The 27,019-nt window shown below is 37.4% G+C and overlaps 1 protein-coding gene and 3 long non-coding RNA genes across 16 annotated transcripts in view; 3 read left to right on the top strand and 1 right to left on the bottom strand.

Moving 5' to 3' along the window:
* LOC144333116 (uncharacterized) overlaps nucleotides 1–9,391 on the top strand; it is a 53,668-nt gene extending 44,277 nt beyond the window's left edge. The window contains exon 3 of the long non-coding RNA XR_013401502.1: nucleotides 8,899–9,391. This is a non-coding gene — a long non-coding RNA (uncharacterized LOC144333116). The remainder of the gene's footprint in view (nucleotides 1–8,898) is intronic.
* NFIA (nuclear factor I A) overlaps nucleotides 1–27,019 on the top strand; it is a 597,699-nt gene that overhangs the window by 385,250 nt on the left and 185,430 nt on the right. The gene's annotated exons all lie outside the window — the stretch shown is intronic.
* LOC106998956 (uncharacterized) lies at nucleotides 304–4,802 on the bottom strand. Its single transcript, XR_013401486.1, has 4 exons — nucleotides 4,695–4,802; nucleotides 2,611–2,695; nucleotides 1,272–1,305; nucleotides 304–468 (listed from the first exon to the last, which is right to left on the bottom strand). It is a non-coding gene; the product is annotated as an uncharacterized LOC106998956 (long non-coding RNA).
* Nucleotides 17,221–20,226, top strand: LOC144333117 (uncharacterized). Its single transcript, XR_013401503.1, has 2 exons — nucleotides 17,221–17,546; nucleotides 18,447–20,226. It is a non-coding gene; the product is annotated as an uncharacterized LOC144333117 (long non-coding RNA).

Raw genomic sequence — 27,019 nt, 5'->3', positions numbered from 1 at the left:
CAACTTAAATACCAACTTAAACAAGAAACTTCCACTCTAGGCGTGCTCAGTAAGTATTCAACAACCATTTCTGGTTTCTGGGGCATTATAAGAAACTTTTAAAGCACTTAATTATGAAGATACTAATAACTAAAAAATTGCCAATTAAATCTTCCCCAGCCCCAATTCCACATACGCCTATGCACAACCACTTCTGAATGCTCATGGAGAAATAGCATTAAGGCTCTGATCTGACCTCAGTAATTTTACAAATGTAAAGGTAGCATCTCATGATCCCTGTAGGGATATATTATTGGAAGAACATGCATGCAATTTTGTTTTAATTGATTCTCACTCTTAAGTATGCAACCAATCTGTGTCTATCTCCTTTTAATTATTTATCTGAGTTGTGAGAGAAAAGTAGGTAATTATTTGGTGACCCATTCAAATATTTTAAAAGGAAGACATCCATCTTTTATGATATACATCCTGAAATGCATAAAACAATACATTTTTATTTTATAATTTCATTAGTATTAAGTGTAGTGTAAACAATTTTAAAACAATTTATAAAAGGTGCTTACATACTTACTGATTGAAAAAATGGCCACAAGAATTAAGTTTATGGAATTGAGGAAAAACTTTAGACCACAACAACATGGTAAACATCAATTTTTTTCAGAAGGAAATATTTCTACAAATCAAAAACTTTACTAACGAAATGTTATAGTTAGGACAAACAATGAAATAATCTTAATATAAGAAAAATAATTTATCCAATACATGTATTAAGTGTCTTCTTTATACTTAACATGGGTATTTGCTATTAGATGGGGGAGGTAGAAGGAATATATCAAAAATGAATAATGGCCGGATGCGGTGGCTCACGCCTATAATCCCAGCGCTTTTGGAGGTCAAGGCAGGTGGATCACCTGAGGTCAGGAGTTTGACACTAGCCTGGCCTCAAACCCTGGTGAAACCCCGTCTCTACTAAAAATACAAAATTAGCTGGGCTTGGTGGCAAACAAACGCCTGTAGTCCCAGCTACGTAGGAGGCTGAGGCACCAGAATCGCTTGAACCCGGGAGGCGGATATTGCAATGAACCGAGATCATGCCACAGTACTCCAACCTGGGCAACAGAGTGAGACTCGATCTCAAAAAAAAGAAAAAAAGAATAATATTCGTTACCATATTCCTGCTGACAGTTTGAGTACACAAGATACACTGTGACCTAGTGAATTCAAGGAAGCAAACATGGTATGGGTTGGAATAATCATGGATGGATACTTACTGGAAGAGGCAGAAAAACACATGCAGTTCCTTTTCTAGGAAAATATTGGTAAATTATGCTTGGTTAGTAAAAGTGCACAGAACGCATATGGAAGTTTCAAATCTATTTTCCATAGATTTTTTTCCCAAAGTATTTCTAAGATGCCGGGTGCAAGGTATGGTTCATTGTCCTAGTCCTCTATGCTGAAAATGATCATTTTAATTGGATTGCTTCTTTGGAAACAAGACAAAGAGTACATTGCTAAAAGCTTCTGGAGGCCATTTTCAATATTTGTAATAATATAAGTGCTAGAAATGTGCTTTCATTTATATTCAAAGGCAATAATGCCTTCTGTAAGCATGGCGTCTCTATAAGACTTTTATAATGTCTACTTAAATGCAAGCAGACAAAATTAGTTTTCACTTTAGATTAGAAGAGCTTTTTCCATTGCAACTTTTTGGCCTCTCTTTTTAGTTCTGCTCCCCAAGAGCAATGTAAATGTTGCTCTTTGTTTTGCTAAAAGAGGAATGTTTATTTTACAAGTACCATGCCACTTCCATATGATCTAGATGGTATGTGTCATGAATATAATTTCTGTATGATTGGCCGAAGTTTTCCCTTTTAATTAAGATGACCAGACAAAAATTTGAATTGTAAGAAAACTGTGGGCCAGTTTAGTGCCTGTTGAAATGTACACTGGGATATTGAAATGTTCTGCAGAGCATGATGAGTGAAAGTAAAAAGGCTCTATCTCTTTTCTGAAACCTACTTGAAAATTTTGCTTTCATAGCATGACACTGAAAAAGATACTATAAAAATATTTATTAAAATCATAGCTCGAGTTTTTTCTTAGAAGTAAGAAATTATGTTTAATATCAAGGACTTTACTACAGGATAACATGATTGTGTTTCACATAGAAAATCTTTGTTGAAAGATCAGTGTGGAGTTGAGTTCATCTGGGCCCTAGCTTAAACTAATTTTACTTTTGGATATTCCATAAATTGCATACATCTGTTTCTTACTGTTTTGTTTTTCTATGTATGAGAAATCCATACACACAGAGAAAAGATGGAGAGCCTTCATTTCTCTTATTTTCACTTTTGTCCCATCCCTCTGTGCTTGTTCTTTGTTTAAATAAACTTTTGTGGTATGTCTTTCACACATCATCACTCTCTGCTTCAAAGGCTTCTTTTAATAACTTAGCCCTGGCTCACTTTTCTTTTGCATATGAAATTGATTTAACTAAAGTGTATGTGTGTGTTTGTGTGCGCACATGCCTACATACACATGCATCTGTACAAATACAAATTTCACTGGAGGGGGAACTCTGTGATCTCTTTACTACGTACATACACACACCTTGTCGAAGTGGGAGAACTTAAGTTTGGAGTTAATTTCGTTTTGAGTTCCAGCTTTTTCTCTTAGTGCTGTCTGTTTCCTCACGCTGAAATGAGGATAGTAATGTTTACTTTGCAAAAGTTGCTGGGAAAGTTATGTATATGTAAATCACTTTATTTTTATTTCTAGACATTCAATAAATGCTAGCTGTTACTGGGACCATCATTATTGCCACAGTTACGTCATACACTTATTTTGAAGCTGATAATAAGTAAACTGATAAAAAGCAGAAGGTTGAGATGAAGGCTTCGTATTGCTAAAAGGTTGATCTTAAGTACAATCACGGGAAAACTGATAGTTATGTAACCTGAAAAATCATAAAATACTGAAAAATTATGACCGTTATGTGATTGTTTTCAATTGTCAGACTAAGTGATATTAAAATGGCAGTTGATTTTTTGTATTAATGCAGTGCCTCTAATTTTAAAAACGGCTTCACCAGTCATGTATTTAAATGAAAACAGAAGTAGTGATACAAAATAACAAAAATATAAATAGACTTCAGAATTTGAAAATACTGTATTAGGAGGTAAGTTGGTTAATTTTCATGTTCTTTAAATACATTTAGATCAACTTGAATATTAAGCCTCCTATAGCAGGTAGATAGAGGTATCAATTCAGTTACCATGTAAAATACAGTAAGTCCAGTGGGGAGTTTCTTATAATTATTTCTAATTACTTTCTGATATTATTAGAAATTAGAGCTACACCAGAATGCTGGGAAAGGTGTCTTTTTCAGCATTGTATCCCAGCATCAAGCTTTATGCATCAAACATCAGTTTCTACTCATAATATCCATTCAATGAATATTTGGATTATATTTTCTTTGGATAGACCCTCATAGTAGAAACCGTATTAACCAGCTTGCAAGATGGATAACTAAGACTTTTTATTTTCTTTGTAATATGCTAACTGATTCCTTTGGCATGCTGAATGTTCATGGCCAACAGTTACCTACTACATAACTAGTTGTGTTATTCCAGACCTGTTTATACTAGTTTTATATGTATCACTGTTGTGTGATTTAATTAAATTTATGTGAACCAATGGCATGAAAGTTCAAAATGAAAAAGTTTTATTTCTATGAAACTAACCCAGTGCCTTAGAAAGAATCAGTAAAGGCAAGCTACACAAATTTCTGTCAGATTACATGTGAGTGAGACAACTGCAGAAGATGAGAGAAGTTGTAAAAATAAGAGTTTTGTTAGATTATTTTAGAAGTATCTTTAAATTCTCCCTCTACTTAAAGTAAATGGAACTGGAAATCTTTTTTGATGCATTATAGATACGCATTATGTAAGAAAGATGCTGTGGAGCTCCAATTATTAACAGACTTATTAAATTTAAATTCTTGTCTCTGCATAAAAAGATTGGCCAAAGAATGTCCACATATGTGCTCAAAGTTAAAATGTTTAAGGTACATATGTCTCATTAAAAGAGTATCTTCTTCATCCATTTTTTCAAATTAACCAACCAACGACTGGCCGTAACAGTACTGGATAAGCTAACTTCTATTCTATTTTTTATTCATATTCTTTACAGAGTTTTAGAGATGTTTTGTTTCCTACCTACCAAGGGAAAGAAAAGGGAATTGTCAGATAGAGTTCATATCTTGGGATGAGATGTGTAAAGGGCCAGGACCTGAAATTATGTGAAGGTTGATATTCTGGGATTGGTAGTTTTGAAGTTCCGTAAAGAAGTTCAGTCCAGCCATGTTCTAAATGGTCGGAGTATAGGCACTGGCTGGTAAGCTTAGTGGAGTGTTTTACAACATGGAAGTCTAACTGACAGGTGAATCTCCCCAAAGTTGGACAGAACCAAGAAATAGAGAACATGAGCAGATGACAGTAATCCAGGCAGATGATTAGCATCAGAGAAGTCTGTCAGTGGGTCATAGGGCTCCACATGCTAGCCTGGGTTTCCATGCCAGAATTTTGTTCTTGGGAGGCAGGTAGGGAAAAGCAAGTCAACATCTCCAGTTCCAGATGAGCCAAGGCACTTGACCAAATACAGGTACAGAAGTTAGTCCTTGAGGTAGAGCTTACCTGTTGGAGAACATGGCAGAAATTATTGTACCAAAATTGGAGCACAGGTCAGAGGCTAGGGCATGGCTTACTGCTGTGGCTTGTGGTGAACTTGAGCTTCTCATGGCCCCTCCTATCTCCCGAGGATGGCTGAGCTCACAGATGGGGACTGTTATGTAATCAGAGGTCAAGTGGTTTAGCTGGGATGGCAGAGAGCCAGGTGAAGGCTGAAAGTGTTCAAATAAGGAAGAGAACAGAATTGCTTTATGTCTGTCTTCATGAAGACAAACCCTAATAGCCAAAGGACTGAAAGTTTGCCCAAAGAGACTTCAGTTTTTGAAAGGAAAATGTATCTTCTCCTTATGTTAGAATGAGCATGTCTAAATAAAGTAAACTCTTTTGCCTTTGTTGTTATTTGTCTTGGTGTCTACCATTGTTTGACACTAAAAAAAAAAAAAAAAAAAAAAAAAAAAGCAGTGAATAATTATTGGCTAAGTTAATCTGTCATGATGACATTTGTAATTCAGGTACATCCTTCATTAAATCTAGTACTGGCATTATTATTTTTAAAAACTTTTTTTTTTCAGTTTGGATTTCTTCTATTTTGTTTGATTAGTTATTTTTTGTTACTGGTGGTGGTGGTGTTTTACAGTGAGGCATACCAGTTAGCTCAGCTAAGGTGTTTGAGTAAGACTTTATAAACATAAAAGTACTCTGTGTGGGTTTGTTTTGTGTGTTCCATCTTACGTCATTTGTGGCACTGAAAATGAGATTGCAATTCCCAGAGTACTGGGATGGTTCATTCAGAGGTTAGCCCACCTAAGTTTATAGCAGTTGTCTGTAATAGAATTGTAACTAATTTCCACTGTTGTTTTTGGAGAAAACTGTAGACTGTAATTATGTGTTAGCACTTTTTAAACAGCTCCCTGCATTGTCATATCATTTTAAATAGGCTCTGTTTTAAAATGACCTTTCATGTTTTGATTGCAAAAATATAGCTTACACAGGTCTGTAGTTAGCAAAATACAAGGATCCAGTAAATGATAGAGCATTGACACAATTCTAGAAGCATGTGTTAAACATCACTGGCACTGCCCTTGGTTTAAAGGGGAAGAAATAGGGAAGTAGAAATTCACTGTTCTTCAACTGTCCTCCTGTTAGATAGGCAAGATTAGTACATAGAACAGTTATGGAGCCATGTGAAAAAAAAAAATAGTAGTTATACAAATGTAAAATGCTACAAATGAAGTATATTGTATTGCCTTTTTGTGGCCTACTGAAAGAAATCTCAGAGCGCAGTCAGACTCAAGTACCAGAATTAGGGTCAGCAACACCATTTTATATTTTGGCAAATGCTACCCACTGTCTCCCAGACAGCGGATATCTGCATATAGTTAGTCATGTGGACACACCCTTCCTCTGCTACATTGCATTGCCATATTAGTAGTAGAATTTTAGTGTTGATTTAAAAGACAGTCTGCCTTAAAGCAGATTGCATAGTTTGCACACTGTGAATTGTAATTAAAGTGTAAGGGGTGCTTATTATGTCAACAACTGGCATGAGAACCCCCGAGCAGCAGGTGACCCTGACCATGTGACGTTTGTGACAGCTAGGATCCCCTTTTCACTGGCTTAGCAATCTGAAAGTCCAAATTGAAAGAAGCCCAGAGGCTGTATATTTCATTAGATCCCAGGGGAAGTACAAGATACAGCTTCCTTCTGTTTTCCTGGGAGGTCGCCAGAAAGTTTGTAGAGCTCTGTTTCTGTCAGAGGCTCAAAAGAGAAAAGAAAAAGCACACACAAAACAAAACAAAACACCATACACACCACAAAACCATCCACCAATCACCCCCAGGACCATAAATTTGACATTTCCCACAGTCTGAGACCACAGTGTTGCTGTGTCAGCAATACGCTCCTTGTTTGAATTGTCTGAAAGGAAGGCTCAGTGTTCTAGCTTTTAAAAAATGTTTAATCTTCAATATGCAGTGATTCTTTTGGTGTAAAACCATGAGAAATTATTAAGTACAGATATCATATGATTTGCTTGAAATACTTTTGTATTATGCGTTACATTCTCCTGACCTTCTAAAATGAGGCAGAAGTCCGAATTTAGAAAGAGGAAACCACATGTATAATAAGGGAAACAGACTAAGGAGACATGCCATATGTATTTCAAATCTTATTGTGATGGGTAAACTGTTTGAAATGTGGTCACATTAAAAGTATGTTACTTTGTGGGAGACTCAAAATCTTTTAAGAGTAGATTTTTATTGTATTCCATAGTGGAAATAGACCTAGGGTTTGGTTTTGGTGGGAAGTTTCGGTCTTTAAGTCACCTTGGCACCTGACTGGCAGTTGTGAAACTAAGTAGAAAAGATACCTCTTTTTTCTTGGCACCTCACACGGGATCATAGGATTCTTACTATTATACAATTTATGTATCACAGAAGTGAAAACTTTGGTACTTTGTTGTATAACACAGATCTTGTGCTTGTTGATTTTTAATTTGGGGCTCAAGCTTCCCATGTCAACTAACGTGGCTGCTGCTAGGCTGCCCTCAGATAGACCTAGTATAGGCTCACTAGGAAGCCTTTCTAGCTCTGTAAATACCTAGCATATCGTTCAGTCCAGGCATGTCCAATCTTTTGGCTTCCCCGGACCACATTGGAAGAAGAAGAATTGCGTTGGGTCAAACATAAATTACACTAACATTAACGACAGCTGATGAGCTTAAAAAAAAAATTGCAAAATAATCTTAGAATGTTGGCCAGGCGCGGTGGCTCACGCCTGTAATCCCAGCATTTTGGGAGGCCAAGCCTGGTGGATCGTTTGAGGTGAGGTCAGGAGTTTGAAACCAGCCTGGCCAACATGGTGAAACATCATCTCTAATAAAAATAGAAAAAAAAAAAAAAAAGATCTGAGCGTGGTGGTGCATGCCTGTGATCCCAGCTACTCGGGAGGCTGAGGCAGGAGAATCACTTGAACCCAGGAGACGGAGGTTGCAGTGCACAGTGAACCAAGATCGCGCCACTGCACTCCAGCCTAGGTGTTGAGAAAGTGAGACTCCATCTCAAAAAAAAAAAAAAAAAAAAAAAAAGTCATAATGTTTTAGGAAAGTTTACAAATTTGCGTTGAGCCGTATTCAAAGTGTCCTGGGCTGCATGTGGCCCCTGGGCCGTGGGTTGGACAAGCTTGGTTTAGTCCCTAAGTGTTGTTCATTTTAAACCAGAAAGTAAGAATTTTCTGAGCCCGGATTCTACCTTTATATTGCTGTTTGTTATGTTTTGGTCAAAAGGGAAATACAGAAAGAAGAAAGTTAACAGTCATGGTTTGTGTGCTTGTGTGTTGTGTACTTTCATGTTTTGATTGCAAGAATATTATAGTTTACACAGGTCTGTAGTTAGCAAAATACAAGTATCCAGTAAATGATCCTTGTATCATTTATTTAGGACCCTCTGTCGTAAGGGCCCAAAAGGATTCACAGTGCCATACTCATGGCACTGTGTGTGTGTATGCTTGTGCCAGCTTGGGACGAGAACTGCAAGGCTTGAGAGAAAGATGTACCATTTTCATAAATTTGGTAAATAAATTAAAACCTTCCAACTTAGAGCTGCATTCAAATGTTATAATTAAAGGACTACTAGTTGGTTTTTTTGTTTTGTTTTGTTGTTTTACAGTCCATCTATTTTAGCAAATTCGCAAATAATTAGTTTCTTTTATTTATGTTTTTCAAGATCAGTTCCTCTATTCAGCCAGAGGAAACCCCAATATCCTTAGCTGCGTTTTACCTCAGTTACCCAGAGAATTGAGGCAAGAATAGGTTGGGGGAATGTGACAGAAGTGTGTCTGTGCTGTCTCAGCTTAGTTAACTAGTCCTCTGTAGCAGGATAACTAGTTAACTAGTCCTCGGTAGCAGGATAAGCATGTTTGTTTAGAGGTAGAGAATTGTCCCTGGTCATGATTTTATTTTTTATTTTTTTTACTGAGTTGTTTTTGTTTCATTTTGTTTTGTTTTTTGCGAGAGTCTCGCTCTGTCACCCAGGCTGGAGTGCAGTGGCGCGATCTTCGCTCACTGCAACCTCTGTCTACCAGATTCAAGCAATTCTCCTGACTCAGCCTCCCGAGTAGCTGGGATTACAGGCGCATGCCACCACACCCAGCTAATTTTTGTGTGTGTGTTTTTTTTTTTTTAGTAGAGACAGGGTTTCACCATGTTAGCTAGGATGGTCTCAAACTCCTGACCTTGTGATCTGCCCACTTTGGCCTCCCAAAGTGTTGGGATTACAGGCGTGAGCCACCGCAGTCAGCCCTACCGAGTTCATAAGTGAAGCTTTTTCACCTCTCATGTTATTTGAATATTGTTTCCTTCATCTTTATTTATTTATTTATTTATATTTTTCAAGCCAGCGTCTCACTCTGTTGCGAGAACTGGAGTGCAGTGGCACATGATCATAGCTCAGCATAGCCTCAAACTTCTGAGCATAGGTGATCCTCTCATCTCGGCCTCCTGAGTAACTAGGACTACATGCTTAGCTGGTTTTTTGGTTTTGTTTTGTTTTGTTTTTTTCTTTTTTTGTTTTTTGTTGAGACAGAGTTTTGCTAAGTTTCCCAGACTGGTCTTAAATGGTGCTCTCATCTTGGCCTCCTAAAGTGCTGGGATTACAGGGATGTAATCCTGGCCCCTTAATCTTTATTATTAGTTCATCATCTTTTATCATGTATACTATTTTGTTATCTGCACAACTCCACATCACTTCATGGATATTCCGAATATACCTGTAGTATGTTAATAAATAGCATCTAATAAAATGTAGATACATAATAATAAGCCATTTTCATAACTTTTGGCTAATTTTGGAAGCAGCATTCTCAACTGCAGGTCAGATTTTTAAAAGAATTTAATTGTATCTGTGATTGTGTCTACATCAAGCCAAAGATTAAAGCAATTCAGTTGAGTGAGATAGGGTGTGGAAACAGGCTACATGTTGGAGTTTGTTGCCAGCCCGACATTTTCAACACAGTTTCTAGACCCATCTTTTTAAATGCATGCTAGAATGAAAACCAAAAGGACTTTTTCATATCGTATTTGCAGTCATCTGTAGGTGTAACTTCTGATGTCTTTTATTTTTGTTGCTGTTCTCTTCTCGTTGACAGCAGACCTGTAGACACGCTAGTCCCAACATGGTTTTTTTACTTCCGCACATGTGTAATAAAGTGTTCTTGCTGTATATTAAGGGTTCTTCAGCAATTATGAAACCATTGCTGCAGAAGCCCAGAGTCACGTACGATAGAAATATTCCATAGTAAGGACCTAACAGGATTCACGTTAAACAGAACTTGACTGTAAACTAATGGATTCCTGCTACAGACAATAGGAAATGTTTTGTTGTTGTTGTTGTTGTTTTTTTTTTTTTGGAGACAGGGTCTCACTCTTCCACCCAGGCTGGAGTGGGGTGACATGATCATGGCTCACTGCAGCCTCGACCTCCTGGGCTGAAGTGATCTTCCCACCTCAGCCTTCTGAGTAGCTGGGATTACAGGCAGACACCACCACACCCAGCTAACTTTTTTGTAGAGGCGGGTTTTGCCACATTGCCCAGGCTGGTCTCGAACTCCTGAGCTCAAGCAATCCACCTGCCTTGGCCTCCCAAAGGGCTGGGATTACAGGCATAAGCCACCATGCCTGGCCAGGAAATGTTTTTAAAGACTCTGGTTCCTACAAAATGTGCAAAGAATTGTCAAAACTGTCTATCTACTTCTTTACATTTTAATTTTTGTTGGTTTATATTTCAAATATTACATTGTCAATTAGGATTATTATGAGCACAGATGACACATTTTGCCCATCCCTGATAAAGAGAAGAAATTTACTCCCTAATGTGGAGCCAGTTTAGGAATTTTAGCCTTAATTGAAAAATCTATACTTTGTTCTAACTGGACTTTGTTTTGTTAGGAGATAGAAAAGTCTCTAAGCCATCTCTGAGACAGATTTCTACTCTTCCTTTAAAATCTTGCCCAGACTGGCCCTTCCCCTCTCTGTTCTTCCATTCAAGGCTCAGTTATTGAACATTTACTACGTGCAAGCACTTCATTTAGGCAAGTAGGAGCTATGTGCCCTCAAGGACTTATAACTTGTTGGGAAAGCACGTGGGAGTTATATACACAGAGAAGTGAATTAGGAGCTGAGTCTCACTCTCAGTAACCAGGGTAGAGGGAGCCAGAGGAAGGAATGATGAGTTCTGCCAAGAGGAAGGGAAAGGATTCTGACGTTATCTTCTTCTACACTGGTTAGAATAGAAAGATAGAATCCTAAATTTAAGACGGAGATCTGTGCTGTATACATGTGACTAACAGAGATTGGGAAAGAGTGTAATTACCTCCTGTGCCTAAGAAGGTTGTTGGCGTAAACAAGGTAGAAGCAAAGCCAATCTTGGGGACAGTTTAACCGAAATCTTTTCAAATATTTGGTAGAAAGCATTGGATAAAGTGTTACAATTTTAATTAATGTTTTTAAATGACAATTGAGGATTCATAAACCCATTGTTGCCATACAGTTGAGAAGAGTAGAATGGGTTTGTTTTTGCAATCCCAGTGGGGTAATTAAACTTGCAGTAGCCTGTCACTCATTCCTTAGGCAGAGGGACTTTTGAGATTGCAATAGCTCATCTTATGTTGCAGCTTTGTTTTTAAATTTAGCTAAGTTCAAGCCTATGGAAAAAAAAATCAAGAGAATGGAAGAGATGAGTTCTGAACTAGTGAATGTGTTCACTCAAGGCACAGGGCCTCTTTGAGGAATTTAAGTCGCAGACATCTTTCACAGAAAAGCTGTGTCCAAACTGTCACAGTCACTGCCTCAGTGTCCTGTTTTGTTTCAAAGGACATGACACCTATTTTCCATGCAGTTTTTCAGAAAATAGTATTTGTACCCATTTGTTTTGTCTTCTTAAGGAACTTTCACGCAGACTTTTCGAGCAGTGAGCAGGCACCAGAGACTATGTCACTGTTCTGCTCTGCACAGTGTGGGGATTTGCAGTTGGCGAATGAATTCATCAGCGGACGAATGTCAGCTCCCTAGGTGACAAGCTTCCTGTGATATAGACTTGGTGAGGGCAGAGCTTGGTGAGCCTTTTTTGTTCACGACTTCATCTCTAGCACTCACAGTAGTGCTTGGCACATAGTACATGCTCAATAAATATTTGTAGTTTTATTTGTGGAATGATATGCTGAGTAAATGATTAGAGTATATTATCAAGAAATTTTCGTAGAGTTTCCATTTCCTTGGTTGCTAAATGATTTGTAATATTGTAATCAGTATATCTATGACACAATTACTAAAGTTATTTAGTGTTTATCAGTGATGTCTGAAGCTCCGTTGCTCTTTTGAAGTCATTTGTTTTTGGGACATGCAATTCTTAGGGAAAAAATGACTTAGAGTCAAAGAATTTAGGAATTTTAGGGGAAATCTGGAGCCCATTTAATTTAGTGGCCTTAAAGATGAGGTATGACGTAAGACCCAGGCTAACGCAGCTTCTAACAGTTGATACTGAATCCCAGGTTTCCTGATTCTGAACTTGATGTCCATTTTGAGGGGTCGTTAAGCCAAATATCTTCAAGCTTTTCCCCTCTGTTGCACTCACATTTATGAATACAGATGGTCTCCAACTTATGATGGTTCAACTTAAGAATCCGCATTCCATAAAAATGGGACTTTGATTACCCATACAGTTCTGGTTTTCACTTTCAGTACAGTATTCAATAAATTACATGAGATATTTAACACTTTAATATCAAAGAGGCTTTGTGTTAGATGATTTTGCCCAACTGCAGGATAATGTAAGTGTTCTGAGTGCATTTAACGTGGACGAGGCTAAGCTGTAATGTTTGGTAGTTTAGGTGTATCAAATCCATTTTCAACTGATGATACTTTCAACTTCCAAAGGATTTATCAGGATGCAACCCCCATCATAAGTCAAAGTGCATCTGTACTTACTTTAGACTAAACAGGAATAATAAAGGACTCTAGGAGAAGAGAACTCAGTAAGAGGTTAGCTTTACGTGGAAATGTTACAGGCCTAATGTAAGGTACAGCCAACAACAACAAAAAAAGCAAGCTGGCGATCTGCCTTCTATGCAAAGGTTATTTTTCTTATTACAACAAAACTAATTAGTGGATTTTCTAATGTAAGAAAATGTTGCTGTTAGTAAAAGTTTCCTCAGTGTGCCAGAAAGCAGATGGTGGCAGTGAATAGTGTTTTCTTTTGCCAGGTTTTGTATATGCTTTCTAAACCTGCAAGAGATTTTGCTTTTCCAGATTCAGATTTCTGATCTTTTTTATTTTAAAACAGAAATAGAAACTTATATTTAAATGTACTTGCATCATGTGGTCTGTTTGACATATTATGGTTACTTGAAAATGTTGAGTAACATTTGATGTTCTACATGAATTTCTTCTCTGAGTCTTGGGACTTTTAACGTTGTTCTATACTTTCTCTCTTTATGGAAATAAAGAGTTTATGCCTTGAGAGTGCTACAATGGGGAGTTTTGAGTGAGTTATGAAAAGCAATGGATAAGATATTTTTATGTTAAAATTTTTATTTTGTTTCACTCCCAATTACTGTGCAAGTACCAGCTTTTCACAGTGAGGTTTCTTACAGCATGACTTTGTTCATTATGACTTCAGTGTTTGTATACAGTTTTGAATAATTTATTTCTTTCTACTACTGTTGAGATGTTACTTTCTGCTAATTTAAAATTTTTTGCCTAATGTTTTTAATGAAAGTCCTTGTAAATATGTTTGTTTAAAGTCTGAAATCTAAACATGTCCTTATAGTAGCAACAAGGCAGCATGAAAACAAAAGGCATGCTGATTTTAAGGCCAACTGGAAGAATGTGTATCTACAGTGGTGTAGACGTGAGGTTGTAATGAGCATGAGTGTAGTCAAGACTTATGGCTTTGTTGACTAAAACTTAGAAATGTTTTCCTTTCTATAGGACCTCCATTTAGAGGAGAAAAGGAAATCATTAAGTCAATAGATGAGTTATTAAAGTATAAAGTAAAAATAGAAAATGAAAACACACTCGGTGATTTTTTTGGAAATCATTTGGGCAAAGAGTAACAAGAAAGAATTGTCTCAAAGTTACTAAATGGAATAGTCTCCTTGTGGAATTATGTGCTATTTTAGGAGGTGATAGCCATAATCAAAGGAAATGGAAGAAGGACTTTCATCCCTTTTTTCACCTCATTCCCATGTAGCTCTGCTGTGTTGTTCCATCTATCCCCCAACACTAACCTGGTAATTTGGAGACACCTTGCCGCATATTGTTTCACCTTTAATTCTTGAATAAACTCTGATTCTTACTTATAACATTTCCCATGTTTGTTGCCAATAAAATGTCCCATTTCATTTGAAGAGTTGCTATTTCTGTCACCTGTGCAAAGGATACCACTTCTTTTATTACTACCTCTTTCTTTTTCCTTTTCTTTTCCAACTGCTTCTCCTTTGACTTTGTTTTTCCCAATCATTATTTGTTTTTATCTTCTTTCCTAGTAACCAAAAATTAAAACAGGACAGTTTCCAAAGGAAATGTCTGTAGATGTTAACCAAACTGATTGAGTTACTGGTTATTCTTTGCTTACTTAAAGGTTGTAAATTTGCAAAAAGACAGAGGTGATACTGGTATCACTCAGAGACACAGGTTAGTGCCTTGGCTGTGCTGATGCTGCCAGGGTTTAAACACTGCTGCGAGGAGCCCAGCGCAGGCGAGAGTGTGGGGTGAGGATGTGTGATAACGGGGCATGATGGGCAGGTAGAGCTGCTCACTTGTGTTTTACACACCGGTTCCCCAGCCTTCCTCTAGGCTCTTTCTTGTGAATAGGCTTCTACCATGACCAAAATATTTGAAAAACCATGAAGTCAAGAGATAAGTAACTTTTGTTGAATATAAAACAGATAAGCCATTACCTATTCATAGAAATATTTACCCCCTGATAGACTTTGGCAAGGGTTCTAATGCAGAGAAACACCATGTTCTCACCACCAGTGAAGATGAGGGAAGTAGCTACTCTCAGAAAACAAATAGCACGGTGGCTCACTCCTGTAATCCCAGTACTTTGGGAGGCTGAGGTAGGTGGATCACTTGAGGCCAGGAAGTCAACACAAGCCTGGCCAACAAAACCCTGTTTCTACCAAAAATAAAAAAATTAGCCAGGCATGGCAACATGCACCTGGAGTCCCAGCTACTTGGGAGGCTGAGGCAGGAGAATCACTCAGACCTGGGAGGCGGAGGTTGCAGTGAGCAGAGATCGCACCCCTGCATTCCAGCCTGGGCGGCAGAGTGAGACTCTGACTTAAAAAAGAAAAAAGTGTAAACTTTTATAAATGGTACAGAGTTGAATGAATGGAATTCTTGGTGAACATGATGAGCTATCTTGAGACTGAATAAAGTCTCACAATGCTTTGCACACAGTAGGTGATAACAAATGTTTGAGGGACTGACATAAACAAGCTTCCTCCTCCTAAGAAAGGTTAATTAATAGTCATTCTTTGGAGTGAGGGATCCATGCTGATTTTTGAAAAGTGAATCAGTGTAAAAGTTCCAGTCACCCTCTTGGACTTTTTGATGAGAAGCTGTTGAAATAGCACCTATGTTAGAGTCCTCCCAGCAAACATGATTTTTTATTAAAATACATCCAGATGACAAAAAATAAGGTTTTAGAAAAAAAAGAATTTAACCATGGTGACTCACGCCTGTAATCCCAGCACTTCGGGAGGCTGAGGCGGGTGGATTGCTTGAGCTCGGGAGTTCAGTACCAGCCTAGCCAACATGGTGAAACCCCATCTCTACTAAAAAATACAAAAAAAAATAAAAAATAAAAAATAAAATAAAGAGCTGGGCATGGTGGCAGGCACCTGTAATCCCAGCTATTCAGGAGGCTGAGGCAAGAGAATTGCCCGAACCCAGGAGGCAAAGGTTGCAGTGAGCCGAGATCGCACCATTGCACTCTAGCCTGGGGGATAAGAGCAAAACTCCATCTAAAAAAAAAAAAAAAGAATTTCCCAAAGATAGTTTATTTGGCAAATCCCACACAAACTATTACTAGACTTTACATGAAGACAATTTAATTTTAGGATTATTACTAAGCAAATTACTCATAAATACTGAGTTACTGAGATGGAAAATACTTTTATCTCCCCCCAGTGTAACTACAGACAAGAATGTAAATAGTGTACTTAGGTGAAAACAGAAATGACAGATAGAATGAACTTTGGGTGGAGGCGAAAGTGCAGAAGCTCAATGGTATTGAGCTGGGTTTAAGTGTGTGGGATCCCATGACTGGTTACTGATCTTTGAAAGCGTTTCAGGATTTCAAAGCTACATAAGTGAATTCACGTGTTACAGTTATCTAGGTTTGTTTTTTCCTTGTTATATAGGATGTTTGCAGTTTTCCCATTTGTATCAACTCATACATTTTTGAAGTTTTAGAATTCAGTATAGCTTTGGTTATAGATTAAAGTTCACTAGAAAATCACTGACTAATCTTTTTAGCCTGTTCCACTGTTCCATAGTATAAAGATACACAGAACTTGATGGCTTCCAAGTGTGGTTCAAACTTCCAAAGCACTCGAGATTAGCACCATGTGAAAAAATTTTAAAATATTGTACTGCAATTAATTTTAAATAACTTAGCACTGCATATGTCAGGGAGAAAGCCACAAAGCTTCAAACAGAAGCTCCTATAAGTGAAATGATTCACTTACATCATTTAAATAATTTCATCTCTCATAAAGACATAGAAGCAAAATGTATGCCTATTTCCACTTGGGAAAGGCTTGGGTGAATTTCTGAAGAATCAGATATTACCTGAGGTTTATTATAGTCTGGGAATTCTGTGGAGCATTTATTGGTTTACCAAATGATTAACTCCCTATATTCATGTGTATTTGTTATAGGTTCAAAAACCAAGTTATTACAGGAAAGTTATTGTCAGTGTGGAAATTGAAAACACGTTATTTTAATGATATAACGTAGAGAAGGTATATCTAAAATATATATTTTCAAGTATTAACCTAAATTCTAGGACCGAGGTTAAATTCTTTGAGGATATCTTTTTAGTAGCTCCTAAAACACAAAGTTTTCTGGAAGACCCGATGGGTCAAGATGTAAAGTTAAAAACATTGTTTATGGTCTTCTGTGGTCAGGGGTTAGCCAAGTCCCTGAAAATAAACATTTGCAACTGTTAGAGGGCTATTTGTGGTCATTTATAAAGTATAGATGACACAGTTTATGACTTGTAATTATTGCACTCATGTTATTTCTAATTGCACTTATGATCAGCAGCAAATAAGCAAATATCACTCAGTGCCTTTTGAGGAAATGAGTCTTAGCCTTGAATGCAGCCAAAGACCAACAGCTCAATTGCTAGTTATCTGTTTCAAATGTAGAACTCTGGGGCTGGAAAACACCTTTACTGGACACCTAACCCCCACCTTCATCTATACATACTCTGGCCTGGAGAGGTAAGAATTTACATATCCAAGGGAAAATGGGTGATTTACGACCAGAAAGTAGACATCCTGACTCCCATAGAGACCCTTCTTACCACAGGAAACATACCATCTTCTAGTCATGGAGTCTCCCCCAAATCAGAAAGAACACCCCAAATACCTATTGACCTTTCCCAAGAGAGATTCTATTGCATTTTATGGCTCTGAAAGAGCTAATTTTCTTCCCTTTTTTTTTTTAAATTTTACTTTTTTTTTTTTTTTTTTTTTGAGATGGAGTTTCACTCTGTGTCCCAGGCTGGAGTGCAGTGGCAAGATCTGAGCTCGCCGCAACCTCTGCCTCCTAGGTGTAAGCCATCCTCCCAGGTTCAAGCTATTCTCCTGCCTCAGCCTCCCGAGTAGCTGGAATTACAGGCATGCACCACCACACCCAGCTAATTTTTGTATTTTTAGTAGAGACAGGGTTTCTCCATATTGACCAGGCCGGTCTCAAACTCTTGACCTCAGGTGATCTGCCCACCTCGGCCTCCCAAAGTGCTGGGATTACAGGCATGAACCACTGTACCTGGCCTGAAAGAGCTATTTTTTCATCTTCATATTTAAATTCCGTTTCAACAAACATGTATTAGTATCTGTATGTTCCAGGCATGGTGCTATCTGCCAGTAAAAATGAGACAGAAAATTAAATAGTGTGATGCTTTAACCAGTCTATATGCTTTAGAAAACCTGCTTCCAAGCAGTGAACAGTTAGAGAATTATAGCCACTCATAATTTACAAAGCACTGTAAATCATGCCGTTCAGTCCTGGTAGTCTCTAGAGTTGGGTATTTGGAATGAGTCAGTTGAGGTTCAGGGAGGTAAAGGGGCTTGCCCAGTTCCTCAAAGCTAGTATAAATAGCCAAGAAGGGATTCAAACCCAGGTTTTCTTTTATCATGCCTTTTGCCTTTTTTCACTATACTATAGCTACTTCTGCTAGAACTGTCATTTCTATTAAAGGGAGGATACCAGGCCTAATTCAGAATAACGTTCTGCACTATCTATTAAATTGTTTCTAAGGAGAAAAGTCTGATTTAAAAAAAATATTTTTGTACTTTAGGCTGTAATCCCAGCACTTTGGGAGGCTGATGTGGTTGGATCACCTGAGGTCAGTAGTTCGAGACCAGCCTGGCCAACATGGTGAAACCCTGTCTCTACCAAAAAATACAAAAATCAGCTGGGCGTGGTGGCAGCACCTGTAATCCCAGCTACTCAGGAGGCTGAGGCAGGAGAATCACTTGAACTCAGGAGACGGAGGTTGCAGTGAGCCGAGATTGTGCCATTGCACTCCAGCCTGGGCAACAAAGGGAGACTTCGTCTTAAGAAAAAATAAAATTGGATACTTTACACCATTTCCAGCAATGCTAGTTATGTAGAAATAGCTTAATATTCCACTTAAAAAAAGATTCTGCCTAAACCTCTCTTTATCTCACTAGAAGAGCTAACCCTAACCACTACCACCACCAGTTAGTATCAGGGCTGCTGTAAATTGTTCCAAGGGTGCATTTAGTGGTATTGATTGCTGCTCATAGTAAAAGAATAAAAGCAATTATGAATATACACAACAACTTGTTGCTCTACCCCAATTTCACCAGGAGATAGGATTTAGTCAAGAGGGAATGTCACAGAATCTTTATCCTGATTAGGAGCTTTTTGAGGGGAAGGACCTTGCCTTTTTTAATTTTGTATTTCCAGGTATACAGTGTGAAAGGCGCCATAGTAGATGCCAAGCGAATGAATGAATCAATGAATGAATGAATGAGATGGATAGGCCCAAAGACAAGTAAATCAAAAAACAACCTGTGTTGTTTCAGAGGAGAATGATCCAATATCATTTCCCCTTTGGGTAGGAGTAGTGGTATCAGTATTGCTATGACTGCAGAATCCCAGACTTGTCTAGAATCTCTAGTTATAGCTTTCCTCAGCAGTGGGATTCACCAACACACTGAAATAACCTGTCTGTGGCAAAACTCCATAGACCATCCTGTTTTCTCAAATGCTTCAAGGGGAAAAGAAATTCCTGATTTACCCAACCACAGAATCGTCAACCTTCTCATTAAGGCTTCTGCATTTTTTTAGGCAAATTGTTACTGTGCCATTCTTACTCCTATCCTTTCACAGAATTATTTTCTGATTATGGATATAAGACCCAGTTGATTTTTTCAGAGTTTAGTCATTTATTCTGTGGTTTCAAACCTCTTCTACCATGTTATCTTCCTGCCCTTCTACTCCCCTGTCCCCATCCCCCCACACCAATTCTTAATTCCCTTTCTTCCTTTTTTTTCTCACCAGGAATGGATATGTCACAGTAAACCCTCCCACCTTGTCATCCAAAATTTCTAGGGAGCCTTAGTTGTGAGAGTCTTCTTCTTGAGGCCTTAACCTTACTTTTAGACAGTTGTCATTATCTTTGTCTAAAGGTCATAGCTAAATTGAATAAAAGGAAAGCTGTGTTTTCCTGTCGATGCACAAAGGCAGTATTGACTTCCCTAATCCAGTTTGCTGAGGGGTGAGAGAATTAAATTAGATATCTAAGCACAGAAATTGAGAGCCTTTGAAAACAAAGATAAGGAGACAAGACTGTATTTTCCTTTTGCTGGGAGCTCTGGGCTCAAGATTTTGCAGGTGTGTCATCTGATCCATGGCTTGCATCGATCAAAACTGTGCCAATGCATATTTAATTAGCAAGGGGACCCTGGATGCATTATAGCCATCATCCCTATATTGAATGGACTGTCAGACTCTCCGCACACTTCTCCACCCCCACCCTCCCCTGAACCCGTGCCCCCTCCCTTGCCTCGTTGTTTGGGAAGCTTCTGCATTTTGTCTGAGCAGCTAAAAAGTTTCTTTGTTTTTAGCTGCTGATGCATACAGCGCCACTGAGGAGAATACAAACAAGTAGAGTCCTAAAGTGTTTATTTTGTCTAGGAAGACAAGCTAAACCAATTCGATTCCTTCCGTAAGATTTTCAAACCCTGTAGAAAACCAACAAGAAAAACAAAAAGAAAATGAAGACACTGTTCAACTCTTCACATATAGAATTTTTTTTTAAAAAAAGAATTGGTTATATTAGGATTAAAAAAAGATTTGGGACAAATATTTTAATAATTGAATTAGAGAATAAAAACTTTCTATTGTGATAGAAAAGTATTTTATTTTAAAAGCTCTGTTTTGATAAATAAGGCATTTGTTGTTGGCAAATATTTTATTGATCAGTCTAATTTGCATGATGAAATTCACCATTCTGACATGAATCTGTCATTACCATTAGGGAATCCAATGCCTGTACAAAAGTTATTTATGATAGATGACAAAGAGTTAGAGCTGGATGTATTTTTTTTTAAAGTTTCCAAGGTTTTGTGGGTGTTTCTGTTGGTGAGAATTCTTGAAGTGCAGGAGGTTTGGAGTTTTGCCACAGACAGGTTATTTCATGGGATTATGGTCACTGTTCATTTTCACACAGGTTCCAAAGCCTGAATATCCAGACAGTGTTGTCTGATAAACAGATGTAATGCACCAAGTCTGCTTAGAATAAAGAGCAACAGACTGTGAGCACATGTTTAGGACTCATTTAAACTCATCAGCATAGTCTAGCTCATAGTTCTCTGTCTCTGGTCTACTTTTGAGGTAGCTTCTTGCTGGTAAAGTAACAAGGAATTATTTTTTCTCTCCTACAATTTGCTGCAGAGACTCATGGGAAATTCATTTGCATACATCTTGTTACAAAGACTGACTACTTCCTGGCTTAGACAAAGTGTTGCCTGATAAACAGACTTAACACACAAATGCCTGTCTGGAATAAACAACGGCAAGCTGAGATTTACATTTCCATTATCAAAGATAATCTCTTTCCCAGTATATGAGAATTAAGAACCTGTTCTTTAAAACCAGGTCTGTGCTCCTGATGTTTTATACTAAAATCACATCATGTGTCAGTTGGGGTTGATTTTTACAAAGAAACACAAAACTTGTTGGGATGTGAAGATTGTATGACAGAGGTAAATGTACCTTTTGGGGGGCCTTTATGAGTTTCAAAACCAGGTTTTCTTGCATTATTTTGTTTGAGCCACACAACATCCTGTTAAGTAGTTAGGCAAAATGATCAGTAGTGTCTCCATTTTACAGATGAAGACACTGAGATCCAGCATAGTTAAAGGATATAGCTGAGGTTTTTAGGACACCATCTTTTTACCATTTCATACTCCTTTCAGTGGTGGAATATGAATGCAAGAAAATTAGTACTTTAAGGTGCTACCTGGACTTAAATAGCATGTTTTTACTTGATAGAGGGCATTTTATTATTTCAATAAAATTTTGTACAGACATCCAGGTACATGAAAATAATGCATGTAGATTATAACTCAGGCTTCGTTTTCATTTGAAGCATGTATTTTATAGTAGGAAAGAATGCAGGGAAATTTTCTACATTAAGTGGTATAGATCGCTGTATGAGTAATCTTCAAGTATATATCATTCTGTTGAAGAACTCCAAGAACCTAGTGTTATGATTAATTTTGATTGTGAAAAAAGTGACTAAACGGGGAAATTAAGCACAATTCTGCTATGCAGTAATGTTGCAGGGATGGCTTTTTAAGCAGGTCTTTGTTTACATGGGAGTGGGTAGGTGATCCGGTAGACTCAATAACTTGAGTTCTGAATTAATCAGCAGGCACCGCTGTGAACACAGCACCTCTTATGGGGAAAACAAAATTCAAAATGATTACCTAGACATTTTAGTTTGGTTTAGTCAAAGGGTCTTGTCAAAGAAAATGTGAGAAGTTGTAAACTTAGTCAAAGTATCGTGTTTGCCTATCTTTTATAATCACCAGCTTCTTACCATTGACTTCGTTTATAACATCACTGAGAAAGCTGATCATTACTTGAAATTCAGCCTCATGTGAAGATTGAAGGTTTAATGATTGAGTCATTTTGTCATTACTTTCAGAGTGACTGAATTTGTCATTTTTAAAGCTTAGAAATGATCCTCCTCTCACTGTCATAACACAACAATAGTTATGCCATTTCATTTTTTTTCTCAACGTGTTAGAACTGTGTATCATTCTGCAACCTCCTTGTGCATGTAGAAAAATAACACATTGATGAGTAGGTGATAAGGCAGTTGACTCACTCTTCAACTTAAACAGTCTTTTCATCGTACACAGTACCGACTAAACAGATGGGCCCTGGAATACCAACATTAATGGAACACCAGAAAAATTGAATTTCTGTAAATTTAATATATCACAAACTCATGGCCAGAAAGGCATTACAAAAAGAAAAGTTTTGAGAAAGAAAATGGTAGTAACCTAGATTATGTAACAATCTTAAGTAGGCCTTGACAGTACAGTACAGGGGAGTGACTAAGGGGTGGATCTCCAGAGCAGCTGGCAGCCCCCAGGGTGGTCTGGTGGAGGGAACCCTTCCAAGTGGCGGCTGCAGCAACACAGACCTTGCTCCCTGTCTGAATCAGGAATAGAGGAGATGAGGACCAATGTGTGCAAACTAGCCTGGTCCTTCTGGAGCTAGGAGTTCCCCTGCACCCCGCCACAGCTCCCCATCTCCCTTCGATAAAGGACTCACCCTGCATACATTAATTACTACAGTTACCATGTACATATATCTAGACAAACACTCAAGTCTAGCTTGCTGGGAAAGTTATAAAGATCAAATTTTGTATTTAAAATCCAGTAATGATAAGATTTCCCACTTAAAGAACCACAGAGTGTTTCCATTTTTAAAGCTGAAGAAAACTTTTATGGTATGACTCACCTCATAATTTATCTGTTTTAGGAACGAGGTTATTGTATGTTAATTTTTCATTAAGCGGGCCACAGTTGTGTACATTACTTGACCTTAAATATTAGTTTGGTTATTCACTGAGCTTAGAAGATTTTATTCATTCTCTGGAAATGCTAATAATAATTGCATATTTTCGGTGCTCCAGATTTAGTAATGGTGTTACAGATTTCTGTTTGTTCTTAACCAGACCGTGATGGATAATATTATATTTAGCTGATGGTGTTGTATTCATCAATGTTTACCCTTAAGCTACAAATTGTATATACATATGTACACCTGTGTGCTGACATTATACATTCTCAAATAAGGTTTTTCAAAAATTTTCCTCACACTTCAGTCTTTAAGGTCACGGTCATACTGGAAAAAATAGATAATTTTCCTAAATATTATAAAGTATTGCAATAATCATTTCTTTTGTAACTGCAGCTGTGAGACTAATAAGCAAAATGTGACTATTATAGCTATTTGATTTTCTGGATTTCGTTAATGTAATAAACTTATGGTACTGACTGATCAAAATACAGTAATTTTAATAATTATGTTACTCATAAGAACAGAATTATTTTTCTATTATAACCTTTATAGATGTCAAAAATTGAATTCTTTGGCCTGACTCTTTTGCAGAGTACTTATCTTTCCAAACTCTAAGAAACTAAAACTTATCTAAATTTTGAACATCTTTAAGGTCCAAAATTGTAGAGGATAACCGCTTATTACACTCAGAGTGTAATCACCCTTACTCCTTACTTTTACCTCAGAAATGTTCCTAACTCTTCATTTATTTGCAGGAAAGTATTCACTTCTGTCTTTGTCTTTTAGTTTTTATACTACAAGCAACTCTAGCTCATGAGAGTGGAATTTTCACTTTATTTCTTTGACTAATATTTTTGGGTTTGGACGCCTTCTGGTTTCTTCATACCGTCTTTTAATTTGGGAGATTTAAAACTGGACATAAAATTCTAACAAAGGCTCTTCAGACTTCATCTTTAGCCAAATCATTATGCATGTAGGGAGGCTGAAATTTAGGCTATATTATTTTTCTAGTGGAGCCAGAATTTATGCCTTTATGGTCCATAGACTTTGGTTGCTGTCATGTTGATGGACCAGGAATGACGTTGGTTTGTTTTAGGGTGGGAAGGGTTCCTCACCAGTGTGTCTGCTTTTCCTTTATCAAGCAACTTACAACAGCAGTTGTGAGGATTTTGAGGTAGTCTACAGACACCAGAATATGGTGGGTTTCTCTTAATCTTTGTAATTTTTAAATGTGTGAAATGTTCCTCCATCATTCATCATTTTAACCTGTATACATTTCTGGAGGGGCCTCCTATGTGTCAGATACGGCCTTCAGCTCAGCCTCTGTGCTGCGTGGGCCAGTAGATCATAGGAGATGATTGCCTGCAATTTCTAAACACTGTGTAAGATTTCCAAACCACTCACAAACCAGAGGGATATGCCTTATATTCCCTTGCCAGGTCTCAAGAAGCAAGGCATCAAGCAGAGATAAAGGACTTTTTGCCCTCCTTTCTCATCTTAGAAGTCCCACTCCCCTTTCAGGTGTAAGCTTAGTATATTTTTCAGTCACTGACAATGGTTCAGTATTAGAAAGCCGAACAACAATTGAAAATTCATCTTCAGTTCAGCAGTTATTGAACTCCTTGGCTGGGCCAGGCACCCTGTGGAAAGTACCGGGGATAAGAGAAGAGTAGGAAGGAACTCTTCTTTAGAAGCTGACATTCTCAGGAGATGGTTTAAACAGACCTAACTACAGCATAATATTAATCACACTGTAAGAGATACGTTTGCAATGAAAGAAGGACTGGAGAGGACAAAATGTTTAATTCTAGGTGAAAGGGAAGATTTAGCAATATTCTATCTTTGTTTCTTGCCTAAAGAACATAAAATACATGGAAGGGATATTTATATTTTTGCCTCATCCATTTTACCATACTAACATGTTTTTGTCATTCCTCACCTTCCCCAAAGGAGTACTGAAGTTTCATTCTGAAGAGGAGTAGACCTGAGGTTTGAGGAGCCGTATATGTATACATGTAGCAAATCCAGTACAAGATTTCCGTTCTTGCACTGTACAAGCGTTTGGAAGCAGAGACTAATATGTAGGCATTAGGATTTATTTTATTCCTTTCCCTCGTGATTACGTTGACAGTGAACTATCTTTGTCTGAGTACTCCGGCAATATAGTTGCAGGCGCCATAAAACTGCATAGATGGATGGCTACCAGTTCAATTAAGAGTTCTTAACCTAGCCTCGCACATGCAAACCCTGTCTATTTTAGGTTTAAATTTCTGCTCATAAATTTTTTAAAAACCCAAAGAAACATTGCTTTTCAAGGTTAGGTTGAAGTCTAAGTTTCCTTAAACAAAAAGCAAATCCTTAGATAGGAAAAAAAATTGATAACCCTAATGTACTTCCTTATAAGAGCATTTCCAACCCCATCCTTTAAACACAGTGTGAGTAAATACTCTCTTCATTGTAATATACAAATCTTCTGGCTTTCAACCAGTAAGCAAGAGAAACTCACTGGTATGGGAGACTCGGATACAAGAAGAACATCCAGTTCTATGCAGTTGGGTTTGTTTTCTTAGGTTCCTAATTATTTAAGGTGGTAGAAATCGATCAACCACGTGATATTTGTCCAAAAGAGTAAGACACAGTTACCTTGGCTTCTGACAGGTGTCTATGGAGTATATAAAGGAGAAAAGTAAATTAATTGTTAACCTTCTTGATAGTGTTTTAATGCAAATGTTTGAGAAAGAGATCTTTCATTTGTATCAATTATGCATGGGTAGAAATTAATTTGTAATTCTGGTCACCTGGTTGGCTCCGCACTTAACAGCATCAGTGACCTTTTGCAATACCGGAAAGAGTGTCCATGCATCCTCAGCAGAGAATAGCACTAAGACTGGGTAGTTTTCCTCCTCCTTGGCTGAATAAAGAAAATGGTATTGAACTGCCCAGGGTAGAAAATAATTATTGAAGTTTTGAGATCATGTACATTTTCATGTAGATGTTTGGCTTTGCCTGCCCCTTACCTGGCAGGATGGTGCATTTTAGTATGCAGTCCTCAGATGGATAGCAGTGTCCCCAGCTTTGGAATAAAACTAGAAAAAATAAATTCCGTTTTCAGTTTGGCTAGATGCCTTCTCCAGTGTTTGTATCTGAGCTTTCACGAGAACGCCGCGGCCCCTTGCAGACCAACTCTGAGCATTTTCTTGCCACTCACTCTTTTGCTGTTGGTTTGCTTATTTTTCTGTGGCTTGGAATTTTAAACTTTCTTTCAACATACCTAATATTCATCTTTTATTGCTGTTCATGTTTTCTATTATGCTATATTTCTGTAAAGGTAGGTGGCAAACCAAATATAAACAAAAAGTGAAAAGAAGAAAGAAGTCCACTTTCAGATTATATATTAAAAAAAATTTAGCATCTTTCCTTATCCCTTTTTGCCTTAATATTAATGGATAAATATCAGAAGTGTAATTGACTATTGTATATCTAATAATTGAGATAAAACTATTTTCCATTTATTCATAGAGAAGTGATTAATTATAAAGATATTATACGTAGAAGTAGTACATGGATAGAGATGTATGTTTGCTAGTATTATTCCAAAGAAAATGTTATGTTTGGCTGAATTTTATGTATCTGTTTCAGGACATGATCAAGAATTTTAATTTTCCCTAAAACAAAATTAGATATTTTGCTTTCATTTTAGTTATAGAAATTAATGGTTTAAGATTGTCCAGAACAAAAACAATGGAGGTATGTCTTTCTCCTAAAACATACTGAATTACTACTCAAAATATTTAATGTGTAATTTCTAATGGTAAAATTATAGGCTTGTTCCCTAGAAGAAAAAGAAGGTAGTTATGCTGTATTTTTAAATTGTTTGTTATATCTATAATATTAATTTGTGTAGTTAAAAATTTAAATATGGATCAATGTAAATTTGTTTGCATTTCTAATTTTTAGTCCAGGTTTTGTA

Source organism: Macaca mulatta, chromosome 1 (assembly GCF_049350105.2).
Source record: "Macaca mulatta isolate MMU2019108-1 chromosome 1, T2T-MMU8v2.0, whole genome shotgun sequence".
NCBI classification, from domain to species: Eukaryota; Metazoa; Chordata; class Mammalia; order Primates; family Cercopithecidae; genus Macaca; species Macaca mulatta.
The sequence above is the reverse complement of the archived record's forward strand: the minus strand, read 5'-3'. Positions and strand labels throughout refer to the sequence as shown.